We start from the raw sequence: 18,889 nt of genomic DNA, 5'->3' as shown, positions 1-18,889 counted from the left end.
TTTATCAGACAATTTATCCACCCTGGAGCTTGGCCACAGAGCAGCAGAAACGCTGGCAAAGTGCAGACAGGGGAATAAGATGTCCAAGGCATGAGGACCACCTCCCACACCTCCCATCTCCCATCAGCTTCTTTATTTGTCAGTAGGAAATGATAATCTTCTTCATAGAACTGTTGTGAGAATTAAAAGACCCAAAGTAAGTGAATTTTCTCTGGTGTGAAAAACTAAAATAGTACTCAAGATCCTAATGGGATAATTAGCAATGTGAAATAGGAAGAAAAGAACCAAAGGTGTAGGAACAGTGAGAAGGATAGGGAAAGGGGAATAAGGGAAAGGGGAAACATATGAGAAAATGTAAAAATGGAATTAAAGTGTTTGTAGGTGGGGAGGGGAGGGGAGGTGGAGGGAGGGCAGGGACAAGGGGAAAAATGAGAACCAAGACCTGTCATGTAAAGGTAAAAGATCCCAGTAATGAATGTAACTGTACTGTCTACCTACAATGTACCAATAAATTCAATTTAAATTTACAAAATGTGATGCAAGAGTTAATAAAGAAAATGGAATATGGTATATTGTATGTGCTGACTGTTAATTATTAACTCACATGCTAAATTTAAGTGCTACAGATAGTCTCAAAGTAAATCAGTTTTTTAAAGGAACTTGGAAAGTTTTCCAAGATTCATATCTAATGGGTAGTCTATGTGAAAAAGGACAAAAGGAAATTGCATCATACCTCAGGTGATGGGACTAAAGAAAAGAATGACAATTAGGGTTACCTTAAAAAATATGCTGAACAAGGACTGAGGATTTAGCTCAGTGCTGTCACCACCTGCCTCAAAGGCAAAAGGTCCCCAGTTCCTTCCCAGGTACCAAAAAAACAAAACAAAACAAAACAAAAAAACAAAAACAAAAAACAAAAAGGTGAACAATTTCAGACCTAGTAAAACATTGGGGAAAGGTTATTAACACAATGGACCACCAAGATCGAGAAGTATAAAACATCATCAATTCCACTGTCAGTGAAATGCTGGGATTTATGAAAGTTTGTTCAACTTTCCTAGATATTCAAAGCTGCACCACAAATTCCTTGTTGAGATTTACACTAACTACAGTAGCAAATGTAATATCACTGGAATTTAATTCTGGTAATCAGATGGGCACGACATTGGTTTTCAGTTTCTGAGTCAGTCATGGTGTTGAGTTTTTTTAAATGCCTGCCCACCTTTTCCTTAAATTTATACTTATGGTACCATTGAGAACTTTTTTTTTCTTTTTATTGAGTTTATTGGTACATTGTAGGTATACAGTACAGTTACATTCATCGCTGGGATCCTGTACCTTTACATGACAGGTCTTGGTTCTCATTTTTCCCCCTTGTTCCTGCCCTCCCTTCACCCCCTGAACTTTTTTTTATTTTAATGGAGTTGATTTTTTATCATTTTTTCTCCTTGATTTGCACTTCATGTGTCTTACAGTTCCATTCCCTATCCTAATATCACAAAGATGTTCTCCTATGTATTCTTCTCAAAGTTTTCTTTTAAATTTGTTTTGTTTTCACATAATCTACCCAGAATGAGAAATGGAATAGGAACAAAATTTATAATTGTTTTCTACAAAAATAGACAACTCTCCCTGCCCTGTACAGTGCATAGTCTGTCTTTGCATTCTGCATAACCAAGTTTCCATTCAGGAATAATGTATTAAGGAAGGTATACAGCCCAGCCCTCAAATCTCAATAACTTCACATAAGTTCATTTTTAGGTCATGGGCCATCTAACCCAGATGATCTGGATGGTATGGTATGCTGTTTTAGGAAGATATCCTCTGGGTAGAACTCGGGGGCCCCAATCCCTTTGCCCTTCTCTTTGGTTTTCAAGAGAAGTTAATAGTATTCAGCTGTTAGATGAGAAAAAAGTAAATTGTTCATGGGAAGACTTTATGGGTCATGGCTGAGAGTGAGATGTATTATTTATGTCTTCAGTCCATTGGTTGGAACAGGACCAGCAAGTCAGGCTGAGAAGTATAATTTAATTTATATCCAGGAGAAAGAAAGATGGTTTGATGAATACATATCTGCCCACTGCCATAGGAGGCTTCATTTCTGAGCTCTCTATTTTGTTTCATTGATTTTTTTGTCTACCACTATGCCAATATCTTTCTGCATTTATTTACTTTAGTGTAGGATATAAGTGTTCCCAATTATTTTGGCTACATTTGAAATTTTAGTCTTGGACACAGATTGAAGAATCTGCTTGTCAAGTTCCATGACAAAAGCACTCAAATTTCAATGGACATAAGTAAGTCTCTTTTTCCCCAATTGCATTCTACACTTGATCTTAGCCAAAAGGCCGAGAAGCGATCCCCCAATTGCATTCTAGAGGAAGGAACTGCAAATTCAGATTTAACTAAGATCTGCACACATGCCAAATATTAATTATTTCATAGGACACACATACTAGAGATGCAAAGGCAGCTGAGTATCTCATATGAAAAAATCAACATCCAAACAAGTAGTTCTAAGAGGAGCAGCACTATTTCACAGGGAATCAAAATATGTAAGACATTTTGGGTTGAAGCAATGTTGGCATGTTGTGGATGGGGTGGTCAATACTTCTGTTAAAAGCATGCAGGAAAGTGAGAGACCACAGAGAAGAACTGAGGCATATGAGGCAGGCAGAAATGGCAGTATTTTCAGCAAACAACCATGTGTCATTAGGGAATTTTCTTGTGCTATCTTCACAATTAAGCTTGTTAGTTGCCAGCTCAGTCTCCTTACTTTCTTTCCTTTATCCATGCCAGTGGTGCTTCCTGCGTTTGTTGCATTATCACCACCAAAAATGTGAAGGCATTCTGCTCACAGTAACTAGAGGATTATAGCCTCTCACATCCCTGCTGGACGTCTTTGGTAGATATCCAAATAATCTTAGCATCAGCCTACCAACTGGAAGTCAAATTCTTTTATTAAGTTTATTGGTACATTTTAGGTAGACAATATAGTTACATTCATCATTGGGATCTTGTACCTTTACATAACATATATTGGTTCTTATTTTCCCCCATTCCCCAGCCCACCCTTCACCTCCTCCATCCTTCCATGTTTACAAAGACATTGTTTGAATGTTTTTCCTTTTTATAAATTTTTCCCTTTCCCCAACCCCTCCTACTTCCTCTATTCTTTTAGAACTTTTCTTCCTATTACACAATATCAATTATACATTTTGATCCTTACTTACATTTTGCTTTTCACAGCAGAGAAACTATTCAATATTTACACGTGTGACTTATTAATTTCACATAAGAGTATGGCCTCAATGTGTATTTGCTTAGCCATAAATATTTCTAGTTTCTCACTCTTTACAGCTGAGTAGTATTCCATTTTGTTTTTTAAAAACCCACACATTTTCTTTATCCTGTCTGCCGTTGATGGGCAATTAGTTTCCAAATTTTAACTATTATAAACTGTGCCACTATAAACATGGTTAAGCATATATTGCTTAGGTATGATTCTTTTAATTGTTTTGGGAAGATACCCAGTGCAGGAATAGCTGGGTTAAATGGGACTTCTAATCCTAGTTCATTGATGTGTGTCCATATTGCTTTCACCAGTGGTTGCACCAGTCTGCACTCCCACACCCAACAAAGAAGGGTTCCTATTTCCATACAACCCCGCCAGCATTTGTCATTGGTTGATTTCTTTATAGCAGCCATTCTTTCTGGGTCAAGATGGAATCTCTGTTGTTTTCATCTGCATCTCTCAAATGACCAGTGATGTTGAACAGTTTTGCATGTTTATTTGCTACTTTTACTTGTTGGTCTGGGAAATGCCTTGTTCATTTCAGATGCCCACTTTTGAATTGGGTCTTTATATTTGGTGATCTGATTTTTTAAAAGTTGTTTATATATTCTAGATAGTACACCTTTGTCTGAGGAACAGTTAGTAAAAATATTTTCCCACATTGTGGGTTGTCTCTTAGCTCTGCTTATGATTTACCTGGAAGTGCACAAACATTTGAAAAAGCTAAGATCCCAATTGTTGATTCTTTCTGCTAGTTCCCATGCTACTGAGAATTTATTCATAAAGTGTTTTCCTATGCCAATATCTTCAAGAGTTCTACCTAGCTTATCTTTCAAAAAGTTTAGTGTTTCTGTTTTGATATTTAGATCTTTAATCCTCTTGGATTTTAGTTTAGTGCATGGTGAAAGATACAGATCTTTCACCTTTGGCAAGTTGAAAGCCAATTTTTCAAACACCGTTTATTAAAGAGGCTATCTTTCCTCCAGTGAGTGAGGATAGTGGCCGCCTTTGCCAAAGGTGAGGTGGCTGAGGGTGTCTGGAGTTGTTTTTGCAACTTGTAATCTGTTGCACAAATCTAGTTTTAATCTTTGGCAAGTTGAAAGCCAGTTTTCCAACACCGTTATTAAAGAGGCTATCTTTCCTCCAGTGAATGAGGATGGTGGGATCCTTTGTCAAAGATGAGGTGGCTGAGTGTGACTAGAGTTGTTTTTGCATCTTCTAATCTGTTCCACTGATCCTCAGGTGTGTTTCTTTGCCAGCACCATGCAGTATTTATCACAGTAGCTTTGTAGTACAGTTTTAAATTGGGAATTGTGATACGTTCTGCCATGCCTCTGTTGCCTAGAATGGCTTTTGCTATTCTAAGTTTCTTGTGGTTCCACAGGAATTTTTGGTTTTCTCAACTTCTGTGAAATATACTGTTGGGATTTCAATACAGATTGCATTGAAACTGTGTAGCAGTTTTGGTAGTATGGCCAGTTTCACTATATTGATTCTTCCTACCCAGGAAAAAGGGATGTTTTTCCATCTTATTATATCCTATTTAATCTCTTTTCTAAGAGTGCTCTAGTTCTCAATGTAAAGGTCTTTTGTTAGACAGATTTCTAGATATTTCCTTTTATTGAATGCTATTGTGAAAGGGATTATTTCCTTAATTTCACTCTCAGTGAGTCTTTTCTTTGTGTACAAGAAGGCTGATTGATTCTGGAGTGTCTACCTTGTATCCAGCTACTCTACTGAATCTGTCAATTAAGTCTAGAAGTCTTTTGGCAGAATTGTTTTGGGTCTTCTATGTAGAGTATCATATTATCACTTCTTCTTTTCCTATCTTTATTGCTTTTATTTATTTCTCTTGGTAAGTTCTCTTTAAACCATAAAGACTTATAAGGTATATATTTTGCATAATTTTAGAACTCACTGGACACCAGTTCAACGTAATCACTCTACATTTCTTTTTTAAAATTATGAAGACAATCAGGCTTTTTGAGCACCAATTCTTAAGAAAGCAATTCCTTTTTTTCTTCCTCCAGGGATAGCTTCTAGAATTCATCTTTCACAATTCTGGGACATCCTGGGCTCACTGAGTTCTTCAAAAATCTCATGGAGTTGCACCCTTACTTCACAGTATGTGAAAAAACCAATTTGAAATACTTAAGAGTGGTCTGGGGATGGAGTTTAATGGTAGAGTGATAATCTTGTATGTACAAGGCCCTAGGTTTGATCTCTGGCAAAACACACACACATACACACAGACATGTACACATGAATGTGTACACACACACTCCCTAAAGATCTAAATACAAGAGCTAAAATATAGTACTATAAAAAATATATATATGTAAGCCTTAACAATTTTAGATTAGGCAATGGTTTCTTGGGCACCAGACTTAAAGCACAAATAACTAGAGAAAAAGTAAAATTCGATTTTTTAAAATGAATTAAAAACTTTTGTACTTCACAAAACTATTAATAATTTACAATCAGCTGCTCCAGCACCAGGAAGATGAGATTCGGGAAGGCAGCTTGGCTTGGACATCAGATCTCCCTCCAGCCAGCCTGGGCCCAGCCCACGGGTCTGGATAGCCACACCCTCCCTTGTGGGTGAAGCCATTGATGCACCAGCACCAAAAAGGTAACCACATGGTCACTGCTGAGTCCCCCCCATCTCAGACCTCCTGATGGTACCAGTCCTTGGACCCATTCCACAGAGGCATAACTGGTTATAAAGGGTAATTTTCTGAGCACCCAAATTTGAACATCTTTCAAGAAGGGCAGGGGAAACCTGTAGTAGAACTGTCTGGAGTTCAACCCTGCAGGAGGTCAGGGAGCTCAATTTGGGCCTTGTGACCTGAGGTCAGTCTGTGTCACGGGATCTGCCATTGGCTATCTGAGATAGGGGGATTTGGTTCTGCACATGGCTGCACATGATGTGTATTATGACAGCAGAGATATAGTCTGAAGAGGCCCTTCAAAGTCTTTTTTTGTCCTTTTCTTTCTTTTCCTCATTGCTACTCTGGAAATTATTTTTTCTGTCCTCTTTCACCAACTCATTGTCTTGCTCCACCATATTGTTCATCATCTCCCTTTCTATTCCCACTCCTTCCCTGACTCCAATTTCTTTTTTTTTTTTCAGCTTTAATTGAGTTTATCGGTACATTTTAGGGATACAGTACAGTTACATTCATTGTTGGGATCTTGTACCTCTACATGACAGGTCTTGATTCTCATTCTTCCTTTATCATTTTTTCTTTTTTCTCAATGTTCTTTTTTTCTAACATTGTGCCTCACTCAAGGGTCAGTAGTTTCAAGGAAAAGTGAGCCTCTATTGCTGTTAAGGGATATATTCTTGGCCTTATACTTGCACTCTGTCTATCTCTTTTGAGTTTCACAGTTTCCTAGAGATTGTGGGGTCATTCTGTGTCCTCTGGCTTCACTTGAAATCTTCTCCGATTCTTTTACTTATTTACTCTTCTTGTCCTAACTCTATCTAGGCCCCCATCCCAAATGGTAAATATAATATCTTGAGGAGTTTGTTCACTGCAAACATATTTTGGGCTGCTTCTTGATTTTAATTTAATTCACGTGGTTTAAAGGTGATAAATTAATGACTACCACAAGTAGTCAATTTGCAAATAGTGATTGATTCTATTGTACTGTTGATTGTATCAATTGGGATAAAGGATAGGGATTGATTTCACGAGTTGTTTTCTCTAATAATGTGAAAAAGAGAATGTCTATGAGTCATTAGAGAATCAAAGGCTAAAATGCAACAATATCAGAAAGATTTAATAACCCAGAGATTGAATCAACGACAACCCAACAGCAAAAATAAAAATGAGAAAACACTTAAGCAAGACACAAAGACAGACTTCCAATTCACCAATGGCAAACAGTAGGGCAAAGGAGGATGAAAAGTCTGAGAGTGAACCACCAGGACACTCAGAATTCACAGCACAGGAAGCAACAAAATAGATCAATCAAGCTCTAGAAAAATTCAAAACAGAAATAATTTCCCAGATAACCATAGGGATGGGGAGCAATATGAAAGTCATGATTCGAGACTCTAGAACAGAAATTGAGAAAAAAATAGATGATCTCAGGACCATGATAGAAGCCATGAAGGCCCAGCATAAGAAAGAAATGGAAACAATGAATGCCCAAAAGAGGAAAGAAATGGAATCCATAACACAGATTCAAACAGATATCCAGGAGATTAAAAACTCTATTGAAAGTATATGCAACAGAATAAAAGAACGTGAAGATAAAATCTCAGGTATAGAAGATAGGATCACAGACAGTGACCGTGAAAAGAGAGTCTTTTAAAAACAGTAAGGGATCAGAGGTAAGGGGAAAAAATGAGAATCAAGACTTGCCATGTAGAGGTACATGATCCCAACAATGAATGTAACTGTACTGTATCCCTAAAATGTACCAATAAACTCAATAAAATAAAAAAAAAAACAGTAAGGGATCATGAGAAATCAATCCAACAACTCCTGGATGATAGAAAGAAGAATAACATAAGACTGATAGGAATCCATGAAGTAGCAGGAGAAAATGCAAATGACTTAAGAAAGCTGTTCACAGATTTAATGATGAAAAACTTCCCAAACAGAGGGGAAGAATTGGACATACAGATAAGTGAGGCATATACAACTCCAACTAGCCACAATAAAAAAAAAAAAAATCTACACCTAGACATATAATAATCAAGATCCAAGAAACTCAACAGAAAAACAAAATAGTACAAGCAGTAAGAGAAAAGAAACAAATCAGATATAAAGGAAAGCCCTTCCAAATCACAGCAGACTATTCAACACAAATCCTCAGGTCAAGGAGAGCCTGGAGTGAGGTATTTCAAGTCCTAAAAGAAAACAACCTCCAACCTAGACTGATGTATCCTGCAAAACTCTTTCAAAATGGGTGGGGTAATAAGATACTTCCATGACAAAGAACACCTGAAAAACTTCATGAATACCAAACCAGTGCTACAAGGAATTCTAAACAACATCCTAGAAAAAGGCAATGAAGATCACAACACCATGAGGCCCAAGAGAGCAAATAAAATAGTCAAGGCCAGAAACTAAAAGGAGACGGCAAAGAATTAAAAAGAGTCAACAAAAGGACTATAATATGACAATAATAAGTCAGTACATATCATTTATAACCATCAATGTTAATGGCCTCAATTCACCAAAAAAGAGAAACAGATTGGCAGAATGGATTAAGAAGCAAAATCCAACAATATATTGTATACAAGAAACAAATCTAGTGCAAAAAGAAGGGCAAGACTGAAAGTGAAAGGGTGGAAAACAATTCTCCATGCAATGGGAGCCCAGAAAAAAAAGCAGGGATAGCAATCTTATTTACTAACAAAGTATATTTCAAACCAAAAACTGATTAAGAGAGACAAAGAAGGCCACTACATCCTTGTAAAGGGAACAATTCAAGAAGAAGAGATGATAATCATAAAAATTTATGCAACAAATATTAATGCCTCAAATATATAAAACCAATATTAAGTAACATGAAAAGCCAAATAAGCACTAATACAATTGCAGTGGGCGATCTAAATACCCCACTATCACAGATAAACAGATCATCTAGGCAAAAAATCAACAATGAAATACTAGAACTGAACCAAGCTTTTGAACACATGGACTTATTAGACATCTATAGAGTGCTCTACCCCCAAAAATCAAAATGTACATTCTTTTCAGCTGCACATGGGTCATTCTACAAGATAGATCACATACTAGCTCACAGAACAAGTTTGAATGAATGCAAAAGAACTGAAGTTATTCCCTGTATATTGTCAGATCACAGTGCAATAAACCTGGAGATCAATAGCATAAGATATCCTAGGAACTTCAGAAACACATGGAAATTGAACAACACTCTCCTGAACAAACAATGGATAACAAAGGAAATTAAATAAGAAATCAGACAGTTTTTACAAATAAACAAAAATGCAAATAGAACAAACAGGAATCTATTGGACACAATGAAAGCAGTTCTATGAGGAAAATTCATGGCATTGAATGCCCAAACTAGGAAAACAGAGCAAGCTCAAATAAACAACCTAATGATGAATCTTAGACTCCTAGAAAAACAGGAGCAAGAAAAATCCAAAGCTCAAGCAAAAGAGGAAATTATAAAGATTAGAGCAGAAATCAATGCAATGGAAACTAAGAAAAAATACAAAAAATAAATGAATTGAAGAGTTGGTTTTTTGAAAGAATAAATAAAATCAATAAACCCTTAGCAAACCTTAACAAAAATAGGAAAGTCTCAGATCCATGAAATCAGGAATGAAAAAGTCAAAGTCCCAATAGATCCAACAGAAATCCAGAGGATCATTAATACCTACTTTGAGAACCTGTACTCTAATAAAATGGAAAACACAGAAGAAATAGACAGATTTCTAGATACTTATGAATTACCAAAGTTGAACAAAGAAGATAAAAACATTTAAAACACCTCAATTACAATCAGTGAAACTGAACATGTAATTAAAAACTTACCAAGAAAGAAAAGCCCAGGTCCTGATGGATTCACTGCTGAATTTTACAAGACATTTATAGAACTAATGCCATTAGTCTTCAAACTTTTCAATGAATTTGAAAGGGAAGCAATACTTCCAAATTCATTCCTTTGATTCCCAAACCAGTGAAAGATGCAACTGAAAAAGAGAATTACAGGCCAATCTCCTTAATGGATATAGATGCAAAAACCCTGAATAAGATACTAGCAAACAGAATACAGAGGATCATCAAGAAGATCGTACATCCTGACCAAGTTGGATTTATTCCAGGTATGCAAGGATAGTTCAACATATGTAAGTCAATAAATGTAATACACTATATTAACAAAGTCAAGGACAAAAACCACATAATCCTCTCGATAGACACAGAAAAAGCATTTGACAAAATTCAACACCCATTCATGATAAAAAAACTGCAAAAAATTGGAATAGATGGTATATATCTCAACTTAATAAAAGCTATCTATGAAAAACTAACAGCCAAAGTCATATTAAATGGCCAAAAACTGAAAACCTTCATGTTAAAATCAAGAACAAGACAAGGATGCTAATTATCATCATTCCTCTTTGTATAGTTCTGGAAACATTAGTCATAGCAATTAGACAAGAGAAATAAACTAAAGCAATAAAAATAGGAAAGGAAGAAGTTAAACTGTCATTATTTGCTGATGATATGATACTCTACATTGAAGACCCAAAAAACTCTGCCAAAAGACTTCTAGACTTAATTGACACTTTTAGCAGAGTATCAGTATACAAGGTCAACACCCAAAAATCAATAGCCTTTGTATACACAAATAACAGACTTACTGAGAGAGACATTAGGGAAACAATTCCTTTTACAATAGCATCCAAAAAAATGGAGTATCTAGGAATCAATCTAATGAAAGAAGCAAAAGACCTCTACACTGAAAACTACAGCACTCTGAAAAAATAGATTGAAGAGGCTATAAGAAAATGGAAAGATATCCCCTGCTACTGGGTAGGAAGAATCAACATAGTGAAAATGGCCATACTACCAAAACTGCAATACAGATTGAATGCAATGGTGATTGAAATTCCAACACTATATTTCACAGAACTAGAAAAAAGAATCAAAAAATTCATTTGGAACCAGAAGAGACCTAGAATAGCAAAAGCCATCAGAGGCAACAGACACATGGCAGTGGGTATCACAATTCCCAATTAGAAACTATACTACAAAGCCACTGTGAAAAAAACAGCATGGTCCTGGCAAAGAAATAGATCTGAGGATCAGTGGAATAGACTGAAAGACACAAAAACAACTCCAGATGTACTCAGCTACCTCATCTTTGAAAAAGGAGCTGACATTCCCCCTGGAGGAAGGATGACCTCTTTAATAAATGGTGCTGGGAAAACTGGATTTCAACCTGCCAAAGATTGAAACTAGACCCTTACCTTTCACCATGCACTGAACTAAAGTCCAACTGGATTAAAGATGTAAATATTGAAACAGAAAGACTAAACTTGCTGGAAGATAAGTTAGGCAGAACTCTTGAAGACTTTGGCATAGGAAAAGACTTTATGAACAAATCCTCAGTAGCAAAGGAACTAGCAGAAAGAATCAGCAACTGGGATCTAATCTTATTTAAAAAACTCCTGCACTGCAAAAGAAACCATCAACAGAACTAAGAGACAACCTACAATGTGGGAAAAAATTTTTACCAGCTGCTCCTCAGACAAAGGACTGTTATCTAGAATATATAAAGAACTCCAAACAATCAGCCTGCCCCAAATATAAAGACCCAATTCAAAAATGGGCATCTGAAATGAACAGACATTTCTCAGACAAAGAAGTAAAAACAGCAAGCAAATATGAAAAAACGTTCCACATCACTGGTCATTCGAGAGATGCAGATGAAACCAACACTTAGATTCCACCTCACCCCACAAAGAATGGCTGCTATCAAGAAATCACACAATAAGAAATGTTGGCGGGGTTGTGGGGAGAAAGGAATCCTTCTCCATTGTTGGTGGGAGTGCAGACTGGTGCAACCACTATGGAAATCAATATGGAGAAACCTCAAAGAGCTGGTACTAGAGGTTCCATTTGGCCCAGCCATAGCTCTGCTAGATATCTTTCCAAAAGAATTAATAGAATCATATCATAGTGACATATGTGCACCTATATTAATAGCAGCACAGTCTGTAATAGCTAATACATGGCAACAGCCCATTTGCCCTTCCGTTGGAAACTGGATAAAGAAGATGTGGTTTTTCTATAAAATGGAATACTACTCAGCCATAAAGAATGCGAAATTAGAATCATTCGTAGGAAAATGGATACAGTTTGAAGATATACTCCTAAGTGAAATAAATAAGTCACACATTTGTAAATACCGAAGTTTTGCTGGTGTGAAAAACTATAATAGTACACAAGATCTTAATGGGTTAATTAACAATGTGAAATATGAATAAAAGGGCTAAATGTGTAGGGAAAGAGGGAAGGGTATGGGAAAGGGAATAAGGGAAAAATATGAGAAAATGACAAAATGGAAATAAAGTGTTTGTAAATGGGGAGGAGAGTGGACAGCAAAGGGAGTGCAGGGATAAGGGGAAAAAATGAGAACCAAGACCTGCCATGTAAAGGTACAAGATCCCAGATGAATGTATTAAAATCAAAAAATGGAAATAAAGTATTTGTAAATAGGGAAGGGAGGGAGGGATGAAGTGAGGGCAGGGATAAGGGATAAGGGGAAAAAATGAGAACCAAGACCTGCCATGTAAAGGTACAAGATCCCAGTAATGAATGTATCCGTGCTATATACCTAGATTGTACCAATAAATCAATAAAAAGAAAAAAATAAATAATTTACAATCTACACAATTGGAGACAGTCTATACAACTGGAGAAAATCATGTATGTGGAATAAATAATTTTTATAAACTGAAGAATAAAAAGGCATAATCCCATTTTTGAAATATACATGGTTTTGAAAAAGATATGTAAATGGTCAACACTCATACAGAAAGGTACCCATTAGGGAAATTCTAGTTCAAACAATGAAAGAACCCATTAGGATAACTGTAAGAAAAATTCAGGCAACAAGAATTATTGCTTGGTGGTGATGATAGAAATCAGAAACTTTGTACAATGCTGTGGGTTGTAAAATGGTGTAATTACTTTGGAAAGTAGTACAGCAGTTCTTCAAAATGTTAAACTCAGAGTTACCATAAGACCCAGAAGTACTATTCCCAACTTTATGCCAAGAGAAAAATAAGTATGATTACATAAAAACATGTGAAGAAATGTTCCAAGCAGCATTGTTCATAGCAGTCAAAAAGTAGAAGCAATCCAAATATCCGTCACCTGATGAACAGATGAGAAAAATATGGTCTATCCATACAATAGAATCTTATTCATCCATAAGAATGAATATGCATGCTACAGCACTTTGCTCTATGAAGAAACCCAGAAACAAAAAGGCACATTTTATATAATTCCATCATATGAAATCTTCACACTAGGTAAATTATTTGCATCCATTTTCTTTCCTGGGTCTCCTGGCTAGAATAAGTTTCTCACATTATGATTCAATTCTATAAATCTACCCTAAGAAACTCCTGTTCTTCTCTCCAGGAGTTTTCTTTCTTTTTTTTTTTCCTGTTAAGTTTATTGGTACATTTAAAGAAAACAATAGAGTTATGTTTATCATTGGGATCTTGTACCTTTATATGATATATATTGGTTCTTATTTTTGCCAATACCCCTGCCCTCCCTTCACCCCATAAACCCTTCCCAATTTACAAAGACTTTGTTTCCATTTTTTCCTTTCTTCACAATTTTCCCTTATTTCCTTTCCCCTCCCCCCTCCCACTTCTATTTTAGCTATTTTCTTATCTCACACTATCAATTATTCCAATTGAGGGGAAAGATATTCTGATGTGCTGGGTGAGGCTGCATCTGCCTGCTGCTCCTACAGGCTCCTTTGGTGGGAGGAAGGACCTCACAGGAAGGAAAGAGAAGACAATGGATGCTGGGCTTCTGCCTTTAAGAGCTCAGAACAGGAGACAAGACTTCAAGGTAAACAGTTATCTTCAAAGTCCAACATTATTAAAGATGTATCCCATGGATCCATAATGAAAAGGAAAGGTGTCTGGCATTCAACCTTAGGGGAAATCTGGGAACCTGATAATTGGTTAGAGGAGCAACAGGAAAGACATCTTGGCCAAGTCCCATAAGGAAACCCTTGGTGAGAGGGGGATATGTAGAGGTAATGACCTTGAAAGATGTTCCAATCAAGATTCAGCCCTTAACATACAGCAAGACCTTCCTAAATCAAAATACCCCCACAACTAGAATTCACATGGTAAAGATTCCAAACAAAACTCTGAGTTAACGAAAACTCAAAGAATGTTTGTAGCAAAGAAAATCTATGAATGTAATGAATTTGGGAAAACGTTTAGCCAGAGCTCATCCTTTCTTAAACACAAGGAGATTCATACAGGGGAGAAACCCTATAAGTGCAATGTTTGCAGTAAGCACTTCATTGAATGCTCTTCCATAACTGTGCATTAAATAATTCATACCAGAGAGAAACACTACAAATGCAATGAATGTGGGAAAGCCTTCATTCAGAGCATGAAATTTAGTGTTCATAAAATAACTCACACTGGGGAGAAACTATATCAGAACAAAAAGTGTGGGAAAGCCTTCAATGAGAATTTATCCCTTATTCAACTTGAAAGGATTCATACTGGAGATAAACCCTACAAATGCAATGAATGTGGGAAAGCTTTTACCCAAAGCATGAATCTTACTGTGCATCAGAGAACTCATACAGGAGAAAACCCCTATGAATGTAATGAAGGTGGAAAAGCTTTCAGTCAAAGCATACATCTTATTGTGCATCAGAGAAGTCATACTGGAGAAAAACCCTATGAATGCAGTGAATGTGGACTTTTTTGCAAGAGTTCAACCCGCACACTACATCAGTGAAATAACACTGGAGAAAAAATCCTATAAATGTCATAAATGTTGGAAAGTCTTTAGCCATAGTACATGCCTTATACAACATCAAAGGCTTCACTCTGGAGTAAAACCTTTTGTATGCAATCAGTGTGGAAAACCTTTTAGTAAGAACTCATCTCTTACTCAACTTTGAAGAATTCACAATGGAAAGAAACCTTATGAATGTATGATATGTGGAAGACATTTCACTGGATGATCATCCCTAAATGTACATCAGGTTATTCACACTGGAGAGAAGCCTTATGAATGCTCTGAATGTGGAAAGGCATTCATCCAGAGTGAATACCTCACTAAGCATCAAATAATTCATACTGGTGAAAAACCCTATGAATGTGATCAGTGTGGAAAAGCTTTCATTAAGAATTCATCCCTTATACTGCATCAAAAAACTCATACAGGAGAGAAACCCTATCAGTGCAATGAATGTGGAAAAGCCTTCAGTCGGAGTACAAACCCTACAAGACATCAAAGAACTCACACATGAGGAAAACATTCACGGGCCCTTAAATCATGATTAACTCTTAAGTAATTATATAAGTCGTGTTGATGTAGATGCTTAATAAATGTAACAACTATGGGAATCTTTAGTTGAAATACTATATACCACATAAGATAATACAGACCATAGCAGAGAAACCTTATGAGATTAGAGAAATTTTGATTCAGAAAGTAAAAGTTACTTTATGTCAGGTTTCAGTAACTATTATATAGACAACGAAGATAAGTTATATTGTGTTATACTGCAGATTCTCTCCTTGACATCAGGGCCTTCATATTGAAAAGAGAGTATCACAGTGTGTGGCTGGACACCCGAAAGAACTGGTATGTAGTCATGGATGCCATTAATTTGGAAAAGTTACATACTTTTACTGAATCACAGTTTACTTATCTGGTAATTGAGAGATTTTGGATTTTGAAAGCCTGAAGGAATACTATTTGCTAAAATTCTACAAAAAAATTTTATATCATTTGAACCTTATTTACACTTTTAGGCTTTCACACTAGAGAAACTATTTGGTATTTACTCAAGTGTGTCCTATTTATTTCACTTAAGAGTATGTGCATTCATTTAGCTATAAATGTCTTTAGTTTCTCATTCATTATGGCCGAGAAGTACTCCTTTATTTGGAAAAACCACACCTTCTATATCCAGTCTCCAGTTGATGGGCATTTGGGTTTTTTCCAAGTTTTAGCTATTATAAACTGTGCTGCTCTAAGCATGGGTGTGCATATATCACTCTGGTATGATTCTTTTAATTCTTTCAGAAAGATACCAAGCAGAGGAATGGCTGGGTCAAATGGAACCACCTCTAGTTCCAGCTCTTTGAGGTATCTCCATATTGATTTCCATAGTGGTTGCACCAGTCTGCACTCCCACCACAATCCAACAATGGAGAAGGGCTCCTTTCTCCCCACAACCCCGCCAACATTTGTTATTGTGTGATGTCTTGATTGCAGCCATTCTTTGTGGGGTGAGGTGGAATCTCAGTATTGTTTTCATCTGTATCTCTCGAGTGACCAGGGATGTGGAACATTTTTTCATATATTTACTTGCTGCTTTTACTTCTTTGTCTGAGAAATGTCTGTTCATTTCAGATGCCTGTTTTTGAATTGGCACTTTATATTTGGGGGGGCTGATTGATTTGAGTGTTTTACATATTCTAGAAAGTAGTCCTTTGTCTGAGGAGCAGCTGGTAAAATTTTTTCCCACATTGTAGGCTGTCTCTTAGTTCTGTTGATGCTTTCTTTTGCACTGCAAAAAATTTTTAATACAATGAGATCCCAGTTGTTGATTCTTTGTGCAAATTCTCATGCTGCTGAGGATTTGTTCAAAAAATGTTTTCCTATGTCATTGTCTTCAAGAGTTCTACCTAATTTATTTTCCAATAACTTTAGTGTTTATGTTTTAATATTTAGATCTTGAATCCCCTTGGATTTTGGTTTAGTGCCTGGTGAAATATAGGAATCTAGTTTTAATTTTTGGTAAGTTGGAAGCCAGTTTTTCCAACACCATATATTAAAGAGGCTATCTTTCCTCCAGTAAGGATAGCTAGCTCCTCTGTCAAATATGAGGGAGCTCAGTATATCTGTTGTTGTTTCTGTATCTTCTAATCTGTTCCACTGATCTTCAGGTCTGTTTATTTGCCAGTACTATGCAGTTTTTATTACAGTGGCTTTGTAGTACAGTTTCAAGTTGGGAACTGTGCTACCCTCTGCCATGCATCTGTTGCCTAGAATGGCTTTTGCTATTCTAGGTCTCTTCTGGTTCCACAGGAATTTTTGGCTTGTTTTCTCAAGTTCTGTGAAATATACTGTTGGGATTTCAATAGGGATTGCATTGAATCTGTGTAGCAGTTTTGGTAGTATGGCCAGTTTCACTATATTGATTCTTCTTACTCATGAGCAAGGGATGTCTTTCCACTTTCTTACATCTTTTTCTATCTCTTTTTTCACAATGCTGTAGTTTTCAGTGTAGAGGTATTTTGCTTCCTTCATTAGACTGATTCCTAGCTATTTTTTTTTTTTTTGGATGTTCTTGTGAAAGGAATCGTTTCCCTAATTTCTCACAATGAGTCTGTTATTTGTGTACAAGAAAGCTATTGATTTTTGAGTGTTGACCTGTTAATTTAGTCTAGATGTCTTTTGGCAGAGTTTTTTGGTTCTTCTATGTAGAGTATTATATCATCAGCAAATAGTGACAGTTTAACTTCTTCCTTTACCATCTTTATTTCTTTTATTTCTTTCTCTCATCTAATTCCTGTGGCTGTTTCCAAAACTATATTGAAGAGGAGTGGTGATAATGAACATCCTTGTCTTGTTCCTGCTTTCAACATGATGAGGGAGACTGACTTATAGTTGTCTTTTTTGGTTGGGTCTTTCCATGGTTTTGGAATCAAAGTAATACTTGCTTCCAGGAATGAATTTGGAAGTATTGCTTTTCTTTCAATTTCATTGAAATTACTGAGTTCCCCCACTGCAAGTGTTTTAGTATTTATTTCATTTTTCACATCGTTTGTTTTGTATAGTTGGGGGTATTAGTATTTGGTACATATATATTTGATCATCATTTCTTCCTCTTGTATTGTTCCCTTTACAAGGATGTAGTGGCCTTCTTTGTCTCTCTTAATTAGTTTTCATGTGAAATCTACTCTGTCTTCAAGTAAGATAGCTACCCTCACTTTTTTCTGCACTCCTGTCACATGGAGAACTATTTCCCATCTTTTACTCTCACTCTATGAATTTCTCTGTGTATTGTGGGTTTCTTGTATACATCATATTGTTGGATTTTGTTTCTTAATCCATTCTGCCAGTCTATCTATTTTGATTGCTGCATTGAGGCCATTAACATTGATGGTTATACCTGTTATGTACTGAGTTTTCATTGTCATGTTATTTTCCTTTTGTTGGTTCTTTCATTTTTTTCCTTTCTCCCTTTATTTTATTTCCTTGCCTCATATATTTGTTCTGTTGGCCCTTATGGAGTTGTGGCCTTCATTTTCTTTTTCCAGAGCATTGTTTAGAAATTTTTGGAGTGCTGGGTTGGTGTTCATGAAATTTCTCGGGTGTTTTTTGTCACAGAAGTATCTCATTTCCCTATCAATTTTGAAAGATAGTTTTGCAGGATACATCAGTCTAGCTTGGAGTTTGTTTTCTTTTAAGACTTGAAATACCTCACTCCAGGTTCTCCTTGATCTAAGGGTTTGTGTTGAAAAGTCTGCTGTGATTCTGATGGGCCTTCATTTGCATGTGATTTGTTTCTTTTCTCTGCTTGTAGTATGTTGTTCTTCTGTTTGGTTTCAGGGATCTTAACTATTATATGTCAAGGAATAGATTTTTTTTTAAATCATAGCTAATTGGAGCTCTATATGCCTCAATTATCTTTTGGTTAAATTCTTCTCCTCTGGGAAGTTTTCTGTCATTAGTTCTGTGAACAGTTTTTATGTCATTTGAACTTTCTCCTGCTACTTCATGGATTCCTATGAGTTTTATATTGTTTTTTGCATCATCTAGGAGTTGCTGGATCGATTTCTCATGATCTCTTACTGTTTTTAAGAGA

The 18,889-nt window shown here is 36.2% G+C and overlaps 1 protein-coding gene and 1 pseudogene across 3 annotated transcripts in view; both read right to left on the bottom strand.

Moving 5' to 3' along the window:
* Positions 1–18,889, bottom strand: part of Mtus2 (microtubule associated scaffold protein 2) — a 665,483-nt gene that overhangs the window by 206,766 nt on the left and 439,828 nt on the right. The gene's annotated exons all lie outside the window — the stretch shown is intronic.
* Positions 2,187–2,360, bottom strand: LOC117284690 (annotated as a pseudogene).

This window comes from Fukomys damarensis, unplaced genomic scaffold, assembly GCF_012274545.1.
Source record: "Fukomys damarensis isolate Sample0158 unplaced genomic scaffold, DMR_v1.0_HiC HiC_scaffold_38, whole genome shotgun sequence".
Classification (NCBI taxonomy): domain Eukaryota; kingdom Metazoa; phylum Chordata; class Mammalia; order Rodentia; family Bathyergidae; genus Fukomys; species Fukomys damarensis.
Note: the sequence above shows the minus strand (reverse complement) of the source record. Positions and strands in the feature narration are given on the sequence as shown.